This window comes from Prionailurus bengalensis, chromosome D2 (assembly GCF_016509475.1).
Source record: "Prionailurus bengalensis isolate Pbe53 chromosome D2, Fcat_Pben_1.1_paternal_pri, whole genome shotgun sequence".
NCBI lineage: Eukaryota > Metazoa > Chordata > Mammalia > Carnivora > Felidae > Prionailurus > Prionailurus bengalensis.
In genome coordinates, this window is record NC_057351.1 from 45,856,069 (window position 1) to 45,877,860 (window position 21,792).

General features: G+C 36.8%; 1 protein-coding gene across 8 annotated transcripts in view; it reads left to right on the forward strand.

Moving 5' to 3' along the window:
- The window catches only part of MAPK8 (mitogen-activated protein kinase 8), a 100,070-nt gene that overhangs the window by 13,843 nt on the left and 64,435 nt on the right, over nt 1-21,792 (forward strand). The window contains exon 1 of one of the 8 annotated variants that reach the window (XM_043596821.1): nt 21,407-21,700. The exons of the other annotated variants lie outside the window; for them this stretch is intronic. The gene's annotated coding sequence lies outside the window, so the exon portion shown is untranslated. Of the gene's footprint in view, nt 1-21,406; nt 21,701-21,792 lie in introns of those variants that run through there. 8 annotated transcript variants of the gene reach the window in all.

The window sequence follows — 21,792 nt, forward strand, 5'->3', positions numbered from 1 at the left end:
ACTCCTTGAATTCTGAATTCTGAACTTGATTTCTACTCTGAAAATTAGTTACTAGTTATCTCCGATGGTGGCAAACAACTTTATTTACCTCTTTCTTTCTCTCGTTCAGTATTACAGAAATTTGTGGGGGTGGGGGTTAGTATTTTATAATCATTTCAGTCACTATTCTTTTTTTTAGAAAGTTTATTTTTTTAGAAATTTTAGATTTACAGAAAAAATTAGAACATATTACAGAGATTTCCCATATACCCTCACCCAATTTCTCCTATTAACAACATCCTCCTACATTAATATGGTACATTTATGATAATTAGTAAACTAATGTCAATATATTATTACTAACTGAAGTCCATAGTTTATTCAGCTTTCCTTAGTTTTTACCTAATGTCCTTTTTCTGTTCCAGGTATCCCATCTAGGATACCACATTCCATTTATTTGTCATGTCCCCTTAGAATCTTCTTGCCATTGGGTACTGAGACATTCCTTCAACGTTTTTGAAGGCCTTGACAGTTTTGAGGAGCACTGGTCAGGTGTTTTGTAGATTCCCCTCTGTTGGAATTTGTCTGATGTTTTTCTCATTTTTAGACTGGGATTGTGGGTTTAGGGGAAGCAGATCATAGGAGTAAAGTGCCATTTTCATTACATCATATCAAGGGTACATACTATTAACATAATTTGTAACTGTTGATGTTGGCCTTTAGCACCTGGCTGAGATAATGTTTGTAAGATTTCTCTGGTATAAAGTGACTCCACTCACCCCCGCCCCCCCCACCCATTGTACTATTTGGAAGAAGTCACTATGTGCAGCTATACTTAAAGAGTGAAGAGGTATGTTTTGCCTCCTTAAGAGTGGAATACATAAATTAGTTGAAATCCTTTCACATGAGAGATTTGACTCTTTTCCCCGTTTACTAATTCAGGACTTTGTATCAATATAGATTCATGATTATTTATTTCATACTTTAGGTTGTAACCCAATAATACTACATTATTTTCTTGGTCAAATTGTTCCAGCTTTGGCCTTCCAGTTGGTCTTCCAGTTGGCTCCTGTGTGACTTTGACATACCTCCATCAGAGTGGGTTGTTTTTTGTTGTAGTTGTTTGTTTTTTGAGGCCTTCTTTAGTTTCTGTCAGTACAAGGTGGTTCCAGCCCATCTTACATATTTTCTGCTCTAATCCTAGAATCAACCGCTTCTCCAAGGAGCTCTATTTCCTTTCATTAGAGAATGTTGTTGGAAAATTAGAAACCAAGATCTGGGTGCTAGGTGTGCTTATCGCTACTAGGATCTAATTTCTTTTAGGTGCTCTCAGCATTCAGCAAAGAAATGAATGTGTATGTATATTAACATACACGTATATAAATATGTGTCTATACACATATCTATAAATATTTTATGTAACCATCTGTGTCTATATTAAGCTAAACATGAGTCTTACTGTCTTCAACTCTAATCCATTACCACATGGATCTTTTTGGCATTCTCCCCTTAGTGACAGTAAATTTCCTTCCATACTGAGAAACCTGCCTCCTACCATATAGGATTCATTTACTTAATTGTTTAATTCCAGTATGTATGTATGCAGAGCAGTATCAGAATTATTAACCCATACCCAAAAGGAAACAACTTTATCAACCAGGAGCTTTTTGTGTGTTCTTTAGGAATTACTACATATATAATCACATGTACATACAAAAACAGTTTTATTTTTTCTTTCACAATCTATATACCTTTTCTTTTCTTTAATTTTTAATAATTTTTTAAAAGTTTGTTTAGTATTGAGAGCACAAGCTGGGGATAGGCAGAGAGAAAGGGAGACACAGAATTCGGAGCAAACTCCAGGCCCTGAACTTTCAGCACAGACAGCTCGAGCTGTGGCTGGAACCCACAGACCATGAGATCATGACCTGAGCCTAAGTCAGACACTTAACCGACTGAGCCACCCAGGCACCCCATACCTTTTATTTTCTTTTGTTGTCTTGCTGCAATAGCTAGAATTTCTGGTATGATACTGAATAGGAGTGGTGAGAGGGGACATTCTTGTCTTGTTCCTGAACTTGGAAAGTATCCGGTTTCTCACCATTAAGTATGATATTAATTACAGAGTTTTGTTTTGTTAGATTTCTTTATCAAATTGAGGAAAATTCTCTCTATTCCTAGTTTGCTGAGAGTTTTTATCATGAATATGTGTTAGATTTTGTCAAATGCTTTTTCTTTTCCAGTGATAGGACCATATCATTTTTTTTCTTTAGCCTGTTAATGTGGTAGGTTACATTAATAGATTTTGGAATCAGCCTTACATACCTGAAATAAATACTTCTTGGTTGTGGTGTAGAATTTTTTTTATATATTGTTGGATTCCATTGCTAATATTTTATTGAGGATTTTTATATCTGTGTTCATAAAGAATATTGCTCTGTAGTTTTCCTTTCCTGTAATGTTTTTGTCTGATTATTAGGATAATGCTGCCCTCATACAGTGAAGTAGGGAATGTTTCCTTGCTTCTGTTTTCTGGAAGACATTGTAGAGAATTAATAGTTTGTATCATTTCCCCCCCCCCCCCCCCAATGTTTGGTAGAATTCATCAGTGAAACCAATTAGACTTGGTGCTGACAGTTTGGGAAGGTTAATTAATATTGATTCAGTTTCTTTAATTAATGTACTCCTATTCAGATTATGTGTTTCTGTGTGAATTTTGGTGGGTTGTATCTTTCACAGAATTGGTCCATTTCATCTCAGTTATCACATTTGTGAGTATAGAATTTTTCATAGTATTCTTTCACTATCCTTTTAGTGTACTTGAGATCAGTAGTGATGACCCCTCTTTCCTTTTTTATATTACTAATTTTTGTCTTCTTTCTCTCTCTTTTTTCTTGCTTAGTTTGGCTAGATTTTCTTTATATTTTCAAAAAACCAGTTTTTGTTTTTGTTGATTTGTTTTCTTTGTTCTTAGTTTTATTGATTTCTGCTCTAGTTTTTTGTTTTTTGTTTTTCCTTCTGCTTGCTTTAAGTGTCATTATTCTTTTTGATGCTCACATTGTTCCAGATTTGGCCAGTGGGAATTTCTTGAAGTGAGTGCCCTATCGTTTTGATCTGACCTGGTTGGTCTTTGAGTGCTTCGTGCAGAACGAGATGTCTGCGTTTCAACTTGTACTTACCCTGCCTCAACCTGGAACACTCCATTCCTTAGGAAATTGGTTTTAGCCTTAATTTTACATGGTTGCTTACTTCTTTCATTTAAACTTTGAACAGGTGTGCCACAAAGGATCAGCCCTTTTGTTTTTCTTTGGTAGGCTACAGAGCAACTGAGGTATCCTGTCCATTCCTGTATTTGTTGAATTCTTCCTTGTTTCAAAAACAGAACAGGGGTGCCTGGGTGGCTCAGCCAGCCGGTTAAGCGTCTGACTTCGGCTTAGGTCACCATCTCTCAGTTTGTGAGTTCCAGCCCCGTGTTGGGCTCTGCTGACAGCTCAGAGCCTGGAGCCTGCTTCAGACTCTGTGTCTCCTTCTCTCTCTGCCCCTCACCAGCTTGCACTCTCTCTCTCTCTCTCTCTCAAAAATAAATAAAACATTTAAAAATTTTTTAAAAAACAGAACATTTTCTTGTTCAGTATGTATAGGCGTAATGATACTTTACATGTAGCCAAACTCTTCTATAAGTCACTGAAAGTGACTTGAACTTTAGCAGTTTGAGCTCCTGCTATGTTAAGAGATAATTGAACACACTTTCTTAAGAAGGTAGAAAATTGAGTATGCAATTTTCTGAATTACTTGATTTGGCTTTTCTGCATCTCTAGAATTGTTTCATCGTTTATATTTGAAGTGTTTGAACTTTAACTTCAAGGTTTTTGCTATTTTTTTTTTCACCAAATATTTACTGTCTGCTAGCACTTCACAATTAACTCATTTAATCCTTCCAACAACCTTTTAGGTAGATGTTATTATTCTACCCTGTCTTCCATTTTATAGATGGGGAAACTGAGGCAGGTAAAGTTAAGTAAATTGCCCAGAGTGGTGGGGCCAGAATCTGAATCCAGATAATCTGTTTTAGAGTCTGAGTTTTAATCACTGCTCTGTGTGGCCTCTCCTGTGATAGTTACGTGGATGAGTTGTGATTTTGCATCACATTCTCCCTTTCTCTTCCTGTTAATTATGGTGTGGTGGGTGGCACTCATATTACTGTAATGACTTGGTGTGGCATTGTAGGCACCAGTTATATAAGCAGTAGAGTTTTGAGATCCCTAATTGAAAGAATTCAGAGCCTTGTATTTCATTGCTTTGTACTATTGGCCCTTTGCTGCAATTCTTTTTGGCCAAAAGACATTTTCTTTAATAGAGATAATCTCTAAAAAGATTGCATTCTCCTTAAAAAAAAAAAAGTCTACTAAATCCATTTAGAGTATGAATTTTGAAGTGCTATATTCTGTGATGATGTAAGATCAAAGGAGAGTAAGTAAAAACACTTCATAAGGTATGGAGAGCTGAATATTTGTAACAAGTTTATTGGTGTACATAGTTTGGCCGGTATATATAGAAAGGATTATTATTTTATGAGGATATCTTACTGGAAATCTGAGATTCTTAGAATTCTAAGTTTCAGTTCTTTGCTATGTTAACAAGGGATCCACTGCATCCCATTTTCTCTTTAATTTTCTCCTCTTTCTGTGCCTCCCTGCAGTTACTAAGGCCTGCTAGTTCTCTAAGGTTAGGAAGCACCCCTTTTGGAAAGAATGTTATCCAGTGCTAATGAGAGGAAAAGAGTAGGCATTTGTTGTTTTTTTTTTAAGTTTATTTTTATTTATTTTGAGAGAGAGCACAAGCAGGGGAAGGGCAGAGGGAGAGAGAGAATCCTGAGCAGGCTCCCCGCTCAGTGCAGAGCCAGACGTGGGGCTCAATCCCACCACTGTGAGATCATGACCTGAGCCAGTATCAAGAGTTGGATGCTTAACTGACTTGAGCCACCCAGGTGCCCTTTTGTTTATTTTTTAAAAATTCAATGCAAATACATACAGAATATTGGGGAAAGTAAAGATAAAAAGATCAAAACTGCTCATAATCTTGCTAATAATATTTTGGTATATTTCTTTCCATATATTTTGTGTATGTGTGAGAGAGATCATTATTTATATACATGAGCTCACACATCAGGTATATATTTATAAGGGATCCAAGAATAGTGTTAACATGTATCAATTGGGAACTATCATGGTGATAAGTGCTTTGATCTGATTAGGAATAAAGCCTGAAAAAATAGATTTTTCTCTAAAAGAAATGTGTCCTTGGGGCGCCTGGGTGGCGCAGTTGGTTAAGCGTCCGACTTCAGCCAGGTCACGATCTCGCGGTCCGTGAGTTCGAGCCCCGCGTCAGGCTCTGGGTTGATGGCTCAGAGCCTGGAGCCTGTTTCCGATTCTGTGTCTCCCTCTCTCTCTGCCCCTCCCCCATTCATGCTCTGTCTCTCTCTGTCCCAAAAATAAATAAACGTTGAAAAAAAAATAAATAAATAAAAGAAATGTGTCCTTAAAGGAGTAAGAACTTTTATAAAATAAAAGAAAATTTGTAATATTGGTTTTCGTACCTTAGTCTGCTAAGGTTTATTAACATCTCTTATGTTAATATTAATATTTCTTTGACAGAAAATATAGGAAGGGGTTTCAAGGGTTCCATGAAGTGAAACTTTTTATAATAATGATGATAATAATAATAATAATAATAATAATGATAAGTTGTGGGGTGCCTAGGTGGCTCATTCAGTTAAGTGTCCAACTTCAGCTTAGGCCATGATCTCAGGGTTCGTGAGTTCCAGCCCCCTATTGGGCTCTCTGCTGTCAGCATGGAGACTGCTTAGATTCCTCAGTCCCATCTCTCTGCCCCTCTCCCAATTGTGTTCTCTCTCAAAAATAAATAAACATTAAAAAAAATAATACTAAGTTGTTATTTGCCTTTTTCATGCTTGTTCTCAAGTTTTCCAGAGGCCACGTGACCTGACCTGTGATGTGGCAACAGAGTGAGTGCAGAAGCACATAAGAGAATCCAGCTGTCTGAAATTAAGCCAAAAAGAAAGGAATTTGTAAAAATGTAAAACAGAGGCAGTCTTCTCAATAGTGTTTAAAAGAAAAACTGTTTTCCACCAAAATGCTAGTTACGTTAACATGTAGTAAGTTTTATTATTATATTTAAGTAAGCTTTAGAGTTTTTAAATGTTCAGTTTTAGCGTCAAATGTAGTACATATTAATAGCTATAACCAATATAAATTATAAATAAAAGTTGTCTGGGATCGTCAATATTTTTTTTAAATGTTTATTTTTGAGAGAGAGTGATAGAGTACCAGCGGGAGAGGGGCAGAGAGAAAGGGAGACACAAAATCCGAAGCAGGCTTCAGGCTCTGGGATGTCAGCACAGAGCTCGATGTGGGGCTCGAACTCATGAACTGTGAGATCATGACCTGAGCTGAAGTCGGACGCTTAACCCACTGAGCCACCTAGGCACCCTTGGGATCTTCAATAATTTTAAAGAGCATATGGGGTCCTGAGACCAAAAAATTTAAGAGCTGCTGCGTTATAGGATATCAAGAAATCATTTGTTCACATGACTGCTTATTTTATCAGAAATATCTTGGGAAGCTGCCAAGACTCACAGGGACAGGTTTAAATTTTCCAGAGTTTTAATTTTCGCTTGAAACCTTGAATTTTATCATTGGCAGTAAATGCTGTCATTTGTTTTCCTTGAAGTAATTGACTGACTTTGTTCATTTTCAAGAAAATGTCTTCCAGATACCCTACTCCAAATTAATAGTTGTCAGTCATTCTTTCAAGTAAAAATGGTATTCCTGAAAAAGTACTCACAACTCAAGTAGTTGCACAGGTGCCTTACATTGAGACAACCATTATTTTTCAGTATACAGCAGAAGTGCCAATATGAGCCTCCCATCTGATCGTACAGGTTATTCGAATATTCCTCTTTTATACCTCATCAGAATTTGAAAATTTAACTACAGTGTGAAATCTGAAACCACATAAATCAATTTTTCATATTCTATTATATAAAAATCCATTGGTCTGTCTGGCATTCAAATGAATCTTTTGCCAGTGCATTGATTACTTGGAAAATATGGGTTCAGTCAGGTCTGCAGATCTTCTGGATGTTGGAATATTTTAGTATATTGTTATTGTCATAGTGTCTTAGGACTCACTGGGCCATCACCAAAAACCCCATGTGTGTCAAGTATTTGAGGGCTAAGATTTATATAATTAATAATTTTGGGGAAAAAATATTAAAATTGTTATCTGGAGCCAGACTGGTTACTATAAAAAGAGAAAGGCCTCAAATTACCAATATCTAAAGTAAAAGAGGGACATGACAACATATCCTGCAGACAAAGGGAATATTATCAACAATATATACTAATAATTAAACAACTTAGATGGAATGGAAAAACTCTTTTTAAAGACATGCATTACCCAGATTGACACTACAAGAAAGCAGTGTATTTATTACAAAAAATTGATTTTGTAATGAAGAAGTTTCACCTGGGCTCTTTGGCATCACAAAGGAACACTAATTCAATGGGGCCACTACTCCTAAAGCTGTGATTCTATTTAGTCTTGAAATGTCTTTATGTCTTTATGTTCTTAAAAATGATACAGGATCTCAAAGAGATTTCCTTTATATGAACTATAGGTATCAAAGTTTACCTTATTAGAAACTAAAATTAACTTTAAGAAGTTTGTTTATTTACAAAATGATAAACCAATTACAAGTTAACATGAATAGCTTTCTTTTTAACATGAATAATGTTTTTGTGAAAAATAACTATTTTCCAGAAGAAAAATAGTATTTGTTATGAAATCACCGTCTTTTAGCCTCTGGAAAATGCCTGTACATTTGTGAATGAGATTGAAAAATGTAAATGATTTGCATTTCTAGATTGACATTTGTGTCAGTGTCAAAATTTTAAAGTTGTAGTTTCCTTGTCTCGACTGGCGCAGTTTCAGAGAAGCCTGTGGTCATTTTTATCCCTGTTTCTATGTGAATTCTGGGAATTGTTCATCTTAACAGTTCCCTGTACCTCAGACTTGGGGAGTTTGCCTTGGGCATGTATAGATTAGTATTCAGCCAGAGACACAAGAGGACCCCATGATGATTTCTGGAGTTCTTTCTACTCTTGAGTTATCTCCCTTCTGTCTACTCCACCCTCAAGATTCTAGATACCTTTGTTTTCCTGATGTGGCTTCTCAACTCCGTGAAGCTGCTGTGCTGTGTAGTGTGGCCTGTTCCACACAGTGGTCTGGAAGGGGCCCCCAGGCAGAACGGTAGGACAGTTAGAGGGTTTACTTACTTTGTTTTCCTTTTCTTGGGAGGTTACAGACCTAATCTCTGTCCAGTGTCTGATAACAGTGTTGTATTTTCTCTACTTTTTAGTTACTGAAAGTGGGTAAATCTGATGCTAGTACTCAAGCAAGCCAGACACAGAAATCAGCTTTATTAATTTTTATTTTTAGAGCTGCTTTAAGAACTTTTTTTTTTTTTAATGTTTATTTTTGAGAGACAGAGCACAAACAGAGGAGGGGCAGAGAGAGAGGGAGACACAGATCTGAAGCAGGCTTCAGGCTATGAGCTGTCAGTACAGAGCCCAACTTGGGGCTCGAGCTGTGAGATCATGACCTGAGCCAATGTTAGGTGCTCAACCGACTGAACCACCCAGGCACCCCAAGAATGATTGTTTTAAAAGAACTGAATCATATTTAATATAAATATTTAATATTTATAAATATCCATATTTAATATAAAATGGATAATACTGGACAATGAAATATTTTTTTCTTTAGGAAGCTCTAAATATCTGTTACCTGGGTTAAAACATACTACAGGTCCCCACCCCCCTAATCTGAAAGAACATTCCTATTTCACCTTTAGTATGCTAAAATGATGTTAAACAAAGAAGCAATCGCCGTTAGTGTATTGGAACAATTTTTGAGCATTCCCAGACCCCAAAATAACTTCTCTCAGGCTTTTCTGATACCTTAGGACACAGCTTGCTAGTAAATGCATAGAATAATTAAGCTAATGCACACATGCTCACAGGCAGAGTTCAAAGCTATGGTGGTTTGGTACTGAGATACTGAGTGTAGTTCCTGGGAAGGAACTTGGCAGTGCACTCTTCCTGCTTGGAGTGTGCACTGCCTTTATAATGGCTTGCTGCAATAGGGGCACTTGTACCCCAATGTTTATAGCAGCACTCTCAACAATAGCCAAATTATGGAAAGAGCCTAAATGTCCATCAACTGATGAATAGATAAAAAAAATTGTGGTTTATATACACAATGGAGTATTACGTGGCAATGAGAAAGAATGAAATATGGCCCTTTGTAGCAACGTGGATGGAACTGGAGAGTGTTATGCTAAGTGAAATAAGCCATACAGAGAAAGACAGATACCATATAGTTTCACTCTTATGTGGATCCTGAGAAACTTAACAGAAACCCATAGGGGAGGGAAAGGGAAAAAAAAAAAAAAGGTTAGAGTGGAAGAGAGCCAAAGCGTAAGAGACTCTTAAAAACTGAGAACAAACTGAGGGTTGATGGGGGGGGTGGGAGGGAGGGGAGGGTGGGTGATGGGTATTGAGGAGGGCACCTGTTGGGATGAGCACTGGGTGTTATATGGAAACCAATTTGACAATAAACTTCATATATTGAAAAAAAAATAATGGCTTGCTGCAAAACAAGTGCTGAGTGCTATTTTTGTTTTTTGCCTCTTTTTTGTAAAAATGGAGATCATTGGATATCTTTTGATTAGTGAAAACAGGTACTAATGTAGGTAGGTCTTTTCTAAAAGTGAATTGGCATAATGTAAACTTTTAAAAAGCATAAATACATGTAATAGCCTCAGTAACTAATTGTAAAAAGTATAGGAGGCTTCCAGGACACCCATATTTGAAGCAAAAGATTTCAGTTTTCATTTATTTATCAAATATTATTTGGTGTTTCCTAAATACCAAAGCAGACACTCTGCTTATGCTTTCAGGATATAGAGTGAAGAAAATAAAATAAGCATTCCCTGACATCTTGGAGCTCATAGTCTAGTGGAGAATAGCATTAATCACAAAACTAAGTGAACAATTAGAACTCTGATAAATGCAGTAAAGAGAACTTGGTATCATGGAAGCGTATAAAGACACCCAGTTTAGATTGGAGAGTGAGGGAAAGCCCACCTTTCTTCTTTCTTCTGCAAACAGAAGTTTGCAGCTGAGCTGAAATCTGAGATTTGAAGGGTGTGCAGATGCTCCTCAATTGTGAGGGAAGGAAGTAGGTTGAGTAGAACTTGGACAGAGCAGTGTAGGCTGAGAGAATGCATATGCAGAAGCTATCAGGAGAGAGCCTTACATATTCCAAGGAATGAGGGAAGGCTAATATGGTGATTGAAAGGCAGAATACCATTTGCTGAGACAAGGAACACTGGAGGAAGGACCAGATTTGGTTTTTAGAAGAACCGGGTTTTGGTTGTTGAACTGGAGGTGCTTTTGGAACATCCAAATGGAAATATCATGTAGGCGGTTACATTTGAAATCAGAAGAGAGATCAGAGTTGAAAATACACATTTGGATTGTTGGATCAAGGTGGTGACAGCTGTGGATGTGGGGTGAAATTCATCAGAGCAAAGGAATAGAAGTCCTAGCCTTTGAAGAATTTTTTTATCTTAATATCTAGGTAGAGAGAATGACTAGTTCTTAAAATCCCAAGAAGAACTGATTTCAGCACACCAGGACAGTGAATTATTAGAGAAACTACAGTGTATTAGTTTTTTGTGGCTGATTTAACGAATCACCACAGGTTTAGTGGCTTGAACCAGTAGAAATGTATATTCTTTTATAGTTCTGGAGGTCACAAGTCTGAAATCAGTATTACTAGGCCAAAATCAAGGTGTTGGCAGAGCCATGCTCCTTCTAGAGACTATTTCAGCTTCTGGTGACTGCCAGTATTTCTTAATTGTGGCCATGCCACTTCAGTCACTGCCTCTTGTGGTCACATGGCCTCCCCCTTTCTATTTAATCTCCCTCTACCTTGTAAGGGTATTTATGATGGCATTTAAGGTCTATCTGGATAATCTCATCATGAAATCTCATCTGCCAAAGGTTTACCCTGAGCTGTTTTTACCTACTCAACACTGATGACACCAAACGTGTGGGATTTTTCCTCATAGCAACCAATTCTCTGATTCTCTGGACACTACATGGGTATTCTACAATTCAGTACTGATACTACCAGAGTTAATGCAGACCCCACTGGTTGAAGGCCCAGTACTTCAAGATTGCCCACACTCCAGATGTCTGTTGTAAGTCTGGATCACCCCATAGTTCTGACTAAATGGCTGTAAAGTGGAGGTGGGGGGAGTCCCATAACCCCTCACCTCAGGTTTGATAATTTGCAAGAAATGACTCACAGAGATTAGAGAAGCACTTTAGCAACTATTGCTGGATTATTGTAAAGTGTGCAACTCAGGAATAGCCAGGTGGAAGAATTGCATTGGACAAGTCACAGGATGAGGAGTTTGAAGAGTTTCCATGCCCTCTCTAAGCGTGTCACCTCCCAAGTACTTTAATGTGTACACCAACCTGGAAGTTCTCCAAACCCCATTGTTCAGGATTTTACTATGTAGGCACGATTGATTAAATCATTGGACGTTGGTGATTTACTCACTCTCCAGCCACTCTTCCCCTCCTTGAAGGTCAGGGGATGGAGCTGAAAGTTCCAACCCTCTAATCATGCTTTGGTCTTCCTTGCAACCAGGACACATCTTGAAGTTACCTATGGCCCTTAGCTACCAGCTAGCCATCCAGTTAGCATACAAAAGACACTGTTACCACTGTAGAGATTCCAAAGGTTTTATTTTAGGAGCTGTGTGCCAGGAATCAATACATTTTTTATTGTGTCACATTTAACAAATAAGATAACCTTCCCAGGTTCCAAGGATTAGGACCTGGTATCTTTGGGGAAGCATTTTTCAACCTTTCACACAAGAGAAGAGAATGCTTCAAGGATTCTGTTGATCAGCTATGTTAGGTCAAGTTAAATGTGAATTGACAATATTCTGTTGGTAGTCTCGGAGACCTCTTTGATGGAAGCAGAAGCCAGATTGGAGTGTTTTAAGGGTGTAGGGAGGCTGTTTAGTACCTAGAAGTTGCAAAACTTCTTGTTTGATAGCTTTTCTGTGAAGAGAAGGATGTTCTAGGATTTGGCAGGTTGAAGAGAAGGGAGAAATTTTGAAATGAATTTTGTAAAGAGTGGGAAGTAATTTTAAAAACATTGTGCACTCATTGAGGTTTATCACGAAATGATAGTTGTATCTGTCATTTTGTGTTACTCTTTCGACTTGCACTTGAGTGTGAGTATGGAGAAAGCAGATATTTGGGTTCCTCTGGGCTTGGGATTTTGCAAAACAGGAATTTAAGGTATTCCTAAGAGTTTTTTTTAACAGGATGGAACATGGAATTTAAGTTGGCCAAAAAAGCCCAAAACCAAAAAGAATATAGTAAGAGGAGGATAGATGGGGAGAAGAAAGTTAAGGTACTAGAAGACCATTTGAGTTCAAAGATTGCTTATTACGAGGGTGGTTTATCAGTAGGCTGCCAGGAGAAGAGATTATGGTTAGAGTGGTATACATGAACTATGTTTTCTACAAGTGGGTCAGTTTCAGATGATGACTAGATCCCAGATAGTGACCATGGGAAGAGTTAGCTAGGGTTAAGTAGAGAGATAGATTGTTGTAGATGAGGATGTCAGAAAACTGAAAGAACATAGTTTTTGGACAGTGATCTCAGGGATGTTGATAATCTTTGAGGGTGATAGGGTTTAGGGTAAAGGGGAAGACTTTAACTAGGCATGAAACTCCTCAGTGAATGAGGGAGGTGCGAGGAAGGCTGGTAGATCACAGCAGTAAAGATGGGAATAGGTGTTGCAGCTGAAACATGAACTTTAAAGGAGCAAGTTTTTGTGTATATGTCTCCTAAGAGAGTTTGGGAATGATAGTAGTAGTGGGGAGCAAGCAAGATACCTATACCACCATTTGAGAAAGCATGGGTAGTGGTTTGAGACCAGACAGGGTTTCATTGAAAGCAAACAAAGCAAATGTTTGGAAAAAAGATTGACAATATAGGGTAATTTGGAGCTGCAGATTTAGTGGCTTTATAGAAAGGTTTGGGAAGGTTAAGGAAGAGTGGAGGTCTTGGTCACAGGTCAGAGAGGTATAGAATTCCATGGAGATGATGGTGGGCATTTGGTTGGGCATTAAAAATAATTGTTTTTTGCTGAAATGAGAAAGGAGAGGCATTATGATTTTTTTCACCTTTTTCTTTGAGATGGTGGACACTGGGCCCAGTTCTCAAAATAATTGACTAAAATTGACCTAATGTAAAGGCTTCAGTTGATCTCAGTCTTAACTTGCTTCACAAGGCAAGTGTTTCAGCTTTTGTAGGCTTTTATTTCTACTGTTTTCAAGAGAAGGCAGTAGAGGTCAAGGAGCCAGAAGGGAAGGAGACAAAAGAAGGTGATGCTATCCATAAAAATATATGGAAATATGTGCTATAAATTTATTATTTACAAACCTGGATTATTTGATATGTGGGTTTGTAGTATTTTAATTCTAGAAAGATTACCCATTGAACATAGCACATGTGTATCTTCTGGTGTACCTCCAGTCACTTTCATTTAGCCAAGATACACTTAAGGAATGCAAGTTAAATAGTTGGTAATAGAGAACGATGTCAGAGTAAACAATGATATTTTGGCTCTAATTATGGGTTTCACCAGTGACCACAGATAATTTAAAAGCGACTATAGTTCATCACCTTTGAAAATATTACAAGGAAATATGGCCCAGATGAATTTTAGAAAGTTTAGGCTAAAAGATTTGCTTCTCTATATTCATTTTGTAAATTGCACATATTTTATGAGCTACTTTTGAGTTTACAGATTATGGTACTATTTATAACTTACTCTTTTCATTCCTAAAGAGCTCCCCCATTTGAGATTTGCCAGATTGGCCATCTCCAGTTGTTTCCCACTAGTCATTAGTTTTTCATCATGTACTTAACCAAAACAGTTCTTCTGTTCATTCCTGTGTTGGGGAGTTTCACAGCAGGCCACTGTTGGGTATCGTCTTCTTGGTGGCCATTGTCAGCGTACATTTCTAAACTGGTAGACTGTTTATTAGGATCTCATTGTTGATATATTTTCTAGCCTCATAATGCTGTAAGATTAATCTTCCTGATTAAATTCAAAATATACGTTATATAGCTTCTATGAACAAGGCAATGTGTTAATTACTTTGGAAAACTTGAAAAAAAGGTAACAAAAATTTTTCTACCCTCCAAATGTCTGCAGTCCATGGAGAGGTAGCATGTATGTAAATATACCCAAATTGTGTAGTTAAATTGCTGTGAGACAGGTAAAGTTAAAATGCTGTAGAGTTCAGGAATTCTAGGTGATTGTGATATGATCGAGCTCTTTAGGAGTGAAAAGAGTAAGTTATTTTTTCCTCTCTGCCCACTGAAATCCAGATGGAGTCAGAAAACAAAAGGTTGGTAAATGCTTCCTAAAAGAAAATCACTTAAAGTGATGCGGGAAGGTTAAAGGTTAAAAATCATGAACTTTTAAAAAAAGATTATGAAGTTTTAAAGGCAAGTAAAGAATAATAATATCAGATACGTTAGAATTTGAGGAATAAACATTAACAGAACAAAACGGGCCTTTTTTATTGATAAATCATAGTGGAATACTTTGACATCCTTATCTCTGAGAGTACAATATACAGAGAATAAACAAGACCATAGGAAATAGTAGAGATTTAGATAAACTTGTCAGGGATTCCCAGTTTCATGGCTTGATCCAATATTTCTATGAATTCCCCACTTTATTTCCTTATGGTTGACTCACTCTTAACTATTGGATGCCTTCTGAATTTGGCTTGTGAGTCAGCAAGTATACAAGCCTTGGCTCTTTTTTATATTCTGCTAGAAAACCAATCCTAAATATTTTGTGAAATAAGTGAAATTACCAAATATTTGTAGTGTCAAGGGGAAGTGTATGAATGAAATAAATCAGGATCATCTCTTTGAGTTCAAAATCTGATTTTTTTTAACACACACATGCACCCTACACACCAACACACACACACACACACGCACACACACACACGCACGCACGCACGCACACACAATCTGCCCCTCTTTACCAAGCTTAACCCTGAAGAAAATATAAAAGTAAACTTAAAAGTGATGCAGTATAGACTTCTGCTTCCAGAAAGATGGAATAGATACACTTTTCCCTCTTCTTCCTAATAAGTACAGCTAAAACCCTAGACATTATGGATAAAACAAATGTAAGAGTCCTGAAAAGTTGAGAGAAGAAGGTAGATTGGCTTAGGACCTCAGGACCTAAATAACATGATGGTAAAAATCCTGGGTTTTCTTATTGCCTCATATATTCTAGAATGAGTGTGGAGAAGTTGGCAACCCTGAAATGTCGGGCACAGACCAATAAAACTCTGAGAAAAGTCTATCTTGTTTTTAACCAAGGACTAGAAAAGGAATAGCCTAGTGGGAGGAAAAACTTTTAGGCAATAACTGCTCGGCTCCAGCCAAATACACAGGAAAGATCACCTTGATTAGCAAAAGCCAAGTAGAGACCTAGACTTCCACTCTTCTCGGGCATAACAAGGCAACCCCTCCCCAGTGGTGTCAGTGGTGGTAATGTGGGGAACAGTGACTGTACACTTTTCCTAGCCGGGGCAGTATTGAGGATCATGAGCTCCCACCTTCAAATAGCAAGGAGTTCCTCCTTCCCTCCCTGCCCACGTGTGGTCAAGAAAAACCTGGACTGCCTGGACTACCACCCATGCCAGGCAGTAATGAGGCTGTATTCTTTCCTCATCAGAGCATTCTTAGAGAAAGCCTGCTATAACAATATTTAAAAAGATCCAGAGTCTCATAACATAATACCCCAAATATCCAGGTTTCAATTGAAAATATATCAAGAACCAGAAATGTTTTAATTCAAATTAGAAAAGACAATTAAGACATGCCAACATCAAGACAGGATTTTAAAGCAGCACCAAGAAAATGTTTCAACAAGCAATTGCAAACATATTGAAATAAATGAAAAAATAGAAATTCTCAACAAAGAGTAAGTGTCAGCAACTTTGATGAAATGAACTGACTGCTCAGAAAGCACAAGCTGCCACAGCTCACACAGTATGATATAATTTGAATAGCTCTATAACTGTTAAGAAATGTTGTAATTTTAAAGAAAATTTTAAGAAAATTTGTAATTTTAAAATGAAAACTAGACCCAGATAGTTTCACTGGAGAATTCTACCAAATGCTTGAAGAATGCATACTTTTTGTACACAGTCTCTGCCAGTAAGTATAAGATGAATGAACCCTTCCTAATTCATTTTGTGAAACTAGTATTAACTTTGCCACCAAAATCAAAGACATTACCAAAAAAACCCCACAAAACTGTACACCAGTATCGCTCTCATAAGAATAGGTGCAAAAAACCTTTAAACAAAATGTAAGTAAATATAATTCAGCAGTGTATAAAAAATTATACACTGGGACCAGGTGGACGTTATTCCAGGAATGCAAGGTTGGCTCAAGTGTTTGAAAGTCAGCCAGTGTAATCACCCATATTAACAGGATAATGAAGAAAAGTCACATGATCATATCAGTTGTTGTAGAAAAAGCATTTGACAAAGTTGAATACCATTCACTACTAAAACTTTCAGAAAATTAAGAATAGAGGGAAACTTCTTCAAATTCATAAAGAACATATAAAGAAAACATGCAGTTGATGTCATACTTGATTAAAGAAAGAATACCCTTTATTGGAAATAATATGTCAAGGATGTCCATTTTTACTACTCTTATTCAGCATAGTGTTCGAAGTTTCAGGCAGCACAATAAGAAGGAAAAAAAGGGCATACATACAGATTGGAAAGGGAGAGAGGAAACTGTTCCTGTTTGCCTGTGATATGATCACGTCTGTAGAAAATCCCAAATAATCTACACAAAAACCCTGTAGAACTAACAAGTGAGTTCAGCAAGATCACAGGACACAAGATTAACATACAAAAAGCAGTTTCTGTACTCCAGCAATGAACATGTAGAAACTGGAAAAAAAAAAAAAACACAAAAATACCACTACTGGGGCACCTGGGTGGCTCAGTCAGTTGAGTGTCTGACTTCAGGTCATGATCTCATGGTTTGTGAGTTCAAGCCTGCATCAAGCTCTCTGCTGCACGGAGCCCACTTTGGATTCTCTGTTCCCCTCTCTACATCTCCCCTGTTCATGCTCTCTGTCAAAAATAAATAAAAATATTTTAAAAATACCAATACCATTTGTAATTGCTTTAAAAAATGAAATACTTACATATGAAACTAACAAAACATGTATAAAACTTGTATACTGAAAACTATAAGATGCTGATGAAAGAAATCTAAAATCTAAATTAATAGAGATACTTTGTTCATAGGTTGGAAGACTCAACAAAGTACTGAAGTCTGTTTTCCCAAAATGGCTATACAAGTTTAACAAAAGCCCTGTCAGAATCTCAGCAAGGTATTTTTGTGGGTATGGACAAAATCATCCTAAAATTTATATGGAAAGGCAAAGGAAGTAGAGTAGCTAAAACAACTTTGAAAAAGGAAGAATAAAATGGAAAGAGTTACTGTACATGATTTCAAGCCTTATTATGTAGCTAGAATAATCATGACTGTTTGGTAGTGTCAGACAGACCTATAGGTCACTGGGACAGACTAGAAACAAATCCACATAAGTAAGGTCAATTTATTTTTGGTAGATGTGTAAAAGAGAATGGAGGAGGAATAGTCTTTACAACAAATGGTGCTGGCACAACGGAGTATACATTTGGTGCTGGCAACCAAATGAACTTTAACCTAAACCTCATACATGACGCAAAAATTAACTCAAAATAGATCATAGATTTAAATGTAAATCCTGCAGCCATAAATCTTCAAAAAGGAAACACAGGAAAATCTCTGAGACTTAGGACTTGGTGAAGGGTTCCTAGCCATGACCCCAAAACCACAATTCATATAAGAAAAAAAAATCAATAATTTGTCCTTCACCAAAATTAAAAATATTTGCTCCATGAACGACCATGTTAAAAGGATGAAAAGACAGACTACGTAATGGGAGAAAATGTTAGCAGCCCACCTATGTGACAAAGCACTCATAACTGAAATAAGTAAAAAATTCTTAAAGCCCAATAGTAAAAAAGCAGTCCAGTTAGAAAGTGGGCAGAAGATGTGAAGAAACATTGTAATGAAGAGGATATATGGGTGGAAAATAGCATATAAAAAGATGTTCAGTACTACCAGCCATCAGCAAAATACAAATTAAGATTATGAGATATATCTACCCAACCAACAGAACCATTAAAGTAAAAAGTAGCATGTATATTGACATAAAGAGTAGCAACTAAAAAAAATAGAAGGAATAACTTTGACATATAGGGTAGGGAATTGAATAAGGAAGACTATGAAATCCTAAGAAAGAAAGAAACAGGCAAAAACAATTTACAGAATAAGCAGAAAACAAAATGATGGACATAAATCCTACTATATTTGTAAACCATGTTAAATATAAAATGGGCTAAGTCTCAATTAATTTAAGACTGGATTTTGAAATTTTTACTCTACAGTTTACAAAATAAAGTTGACAGTAAAAGGGTGGAAAGGATACATCGTGCAAATACTAGTACATATTTTTAAGTGAAAAAGCTTTACTAGAGATAAATTGGGTTGTTTCATATTAATAAAAGATACAGTTTAATACAAAAATTAATTCTAAATGTTAGATACCTCATACTGTGACCCCCAAAAATATGTAAAGCAAAAAAATGCAGAAATGATACAAGAAGGAAAAAAAGACATAAGCATAATTTTGAGAGTTTTCAGCTTTCTCTCATTGACTGATAAAACAAGCAGACAGAATATTGACATAAAACCTTATAGCATCTTTTTAGCTATTGCATGTCTGTAGAATTTGTAGTCACATCCCTTTTTTTTCACCACTCTTATTAAGGGGAGCTTGTGCTGCCTTTTGCTCAGTCTTGCCAGAAATTCATCAATTTTTGTTAGTCTTTTTTAAAATTTTTCAATTTTTAAAATACACATAAAATTTACCATTGGTCACGTTTACTATATTTACAGTGTTGCACAACTGTATACTCTAGTATACACTACTGTATAGTTCCCAAACATTTCACTACTCCAAAAGGAGACCCTGTACGCATTAAGTAGTCACTTCTTCCCCAACTCCAGCCCCTGGCAACTTCGTATCTACTTATTGTCTCTATGGATTTGCCTGTTCTCAATATTTCTTATAAATGGAGTCATACAGTATGTGGCCATTTATGTCTGGCTTCTTTTATTACCAGTGTTTTTCAGTTCAGATCACTCATGTTGTAGCATGTATCATCACTACTTTCTTCCTTTGTATGTCAGAATAACATTCTATTGTATATATGTACCACATCTGGTTTGTTCATTCATCAGTTGATAGACATTTGGGTTGTTTCTGTCTTTGGTAATTGTGACTAGTACTGCCATGAATATTTGGGTAGAAGGACCTATTTTCATTTCTTTTGCATTTATGCCCAGGAGGGGAATTGCTGGGCCATATGTTAATTAATTCTATGTTTAACTTATTGAGGCACCCACCAAACTGTTTTCCACAGCATTTGCATCATTTTACATTTTTGCTAACCATATACAAGGGCTAAAATTTCTCCACATCTCACCAATGCTTGTTATCGTCTGTGTTTTTGTTATAGCCATCCTAGTGGATATGAAGTGCTATCTCGGGGTTTTGATTTGAGTTTGCCTGATGGCCAGTCATGTTGAATATCTTTTCATGTGCTTACTGACCATTTGTATTTAATCTTTTGAGAAATGTTTTTGCCCTTTATTTATTTATTTATTTATTTATTTATTTATTTATTTTAAGGTTTATTTATTTATTTTGAGAGAGCGAGAAAGTGTGAATCAGGGAGGGGCAGAGAGAGTGGGAGAGAGAATCCCAAGCTGGCTCCACACTGTCAGTGCAGAGCCCAACATGGGCTTGAACCCACCAGCTGTGAGATCATGACCTGAGCCGAAGCTGGTTAACCGACTGAGGCAGTTGTCTTTTTGTTACTGAATTGTATGAGTTCTTTATATATTCTGAATTCTGGACCTTTGTCAGATAATATGAGTTGCAAATATTTTCTCTTATTCTGTGGGTTGCCTTTCACTTTCTGGATAATGTCCTTTGATGTACGAAGTTTTTAATTTTGGTGAGGTCCGTCCAATTCATCCGTTTTTTTTTATTTTGTTTAGTGTGGTTTTGGGGACATATCTAAAAAATCATTGCCAAATCCATGGTTACGATTTACTCCTCAGTTTTTCAGGAGTTTTGGCTTTTGTATTTAGGTCTCTGATACATTTTGAGCTAATTTTTTAATATGGTATAGATAAGGGTTTCATTCCTTTCCATGTTGTTATCTAGCTGTCTAGCACTGTTTGTTGAAGAGACTATTAGTGCATAGAATTATCTTGGCGTTTTGTTGAAAATCAGTTGACCATTGGTGTGTGTGTATTTCTGGACTCTGTGATCTACTTGTCAGTCCTTACTCTAATACTATACTGTTTTGATTACTACAATTTTGTGGTAAATTTTGAAATCAGAACGTGTGAATCTCCCATCTTAGTGTTTTATAAAAAAATTCAGCTTTTTGCTGATCCCTGTAATGTTTGTTTCATTAATTTGTGCTTTCATCTTCATTATTTTCTTCCTTTTACTGTACTTCTTGGACTTATTTTGATACTCTTCTTCTAACTTTCTTGGGTTCACATTTGGCTTATTAATTTTTACTTTTCTTAAGTGTGAATTTCCTTCCATCATTATACTGCATAACTTTATCCCTCAAGTTTTTTTTTTTTTTTAAATTTTTTTTTTTCAACGTTTATTTATTTTTTGGGGGACAGAGAGAGACAGAGCATGAACGGGGGAGGGTCAGAGAGAGAGGGAGACACAGAATCGGAAACAGGCTCCAGGCCCTGAGCCATCAGCCCAGAGCCCGACGCGGGGCTCGAACTCACAGACCGCGAGATCGTGACCTGGCTGAAGTCGGACGCTTAACCGACTGCGCCACCCAGGCGCCCCTATCCCTCAAGTTTTAATGTTTTTTTTTTTTTCATTAATTCAGTTCCAGGTGTCACTTTCAGTAGTTTTCTGTTTATACTTTACTGTTCCATTAAGGTATTTTTAGTTTTATCATTTAAAACCTGTTACACGAGCTTTAAAGAAATGTAAACTAAAACTACATGAGATACTATTAGTTTACATTAAAAATTTTGTCAATTCCAAGAGTTGGTGTTACCATTTTGGAAAATAATTTGGTATCACCTAGTAAAGCTGAACATGTGCTTATCCTATGACCCAGCAGCTCAACTCTTAGGTAAATACCCTAGAAAGAGTATAAGCAAATGTGTATGGGGGATATCTACAAGAATGTTCAAAGCAGTGTTTTTCATTACAGCCCCAAATCGGAAACAACCTAAATCTCCATCAGTAGTAAATTGGATAAATTGTGGTGTGTTCATGTAGTGGAATACCATTCTACAGGGACAATGAACTACAGGTACACAAACACATGCACTCTCTCTCCCTCTCTCTCTCCCTTTCCGTCTCCCTCTCCCTCTCCCTGTCTCTCACATATCGTAGTTATAAAAT